Raw genomic sequence first — 610 nt, 5'->3', positions numbered from 1 at the left:
TTCCTACACGCACGCTCCGCCCTCCTTGACCCGTGCAATGGAAGCCCCAGCCAGGTGACCACACACTGATGCCATTAGGGAGTCTCCGTGGCCGCCGAGGAGCTGAGAGTGGGCTGACAAAAACCTTCAGCAGAGATGGAGGGAGGCGGTGTGGGGGCTGAGAGAGACCTGGCCATGGTGAGCAGCAACCAGTTGTCGCCGCCTCTCCATTGTGACTACACCACGTGTTTACGTTAGTGATCGCGAAAACATGATAAATTTCCGTTCTCTTTTTTTCCTGCTTGTTTTCCCCGGGTGATGATAGTACCGGTTTAATGAAAGTGGCGTGTTATTTCATTTGTGAATATTGCACTGTGTTATGTTTGTGATGTTCGTGTGAGGAAGGAAAAGAAAAGATAACAAGTGAAAGATAACAAGTGATTTGAAAAGGATGCGATCCTTGATGGTAAGTATCAATTTTCGTTCAAAATGCTTACAAAAAAAATCAGTGAATTAATATCGAGCAGCAACAGGTAAACACAAGAACACCCGAGGAGCGTGGTTAAGTTAAGGAATTTAAGGTAATAACATGTGATACCGTATCTCGAGACAAGGGTTATCTGATTTCAGT

General features: G+C 45.6%; 1 long non-coding RNA gene across 1 annotated transcript in view; it reads left to right on the top strand.

The window, feature by feature from the left end:
• Window positions 1–610, top strand: part of LOC119588587 — a 12,124-nt gene continuing 11,514 nt past the window's right edge. Inside the window, exon 1 of the long non-coding RNA XR_005230121.1 lies at window positions 1–445. This is a non-coding gene — a long non-coding RNA (uncharacterized LOC119588587). The remainder of the gene's footprint in view (window positions 446–610) is intronic.

The sequence above is a fragment of the Penaeus monodon genome, chromosome 24, assembly GCF_015228065.2.
Source record: "Penaeus monodon isolate SGIC_2016 chromosome 24, NSTDA_Pmon_1, whole genome shotgun sequence".
Taxonomy (NCBI): domain Eukaryota; kingdom Metazoa; phylum Arthropoda; class Malacostraca; order Decapoda; family Penaeidae; genus Penaeus; species Penaeus monodon.
This window is presented reverse-complemented; position numbering and strand designations above follow the sequence as displayed.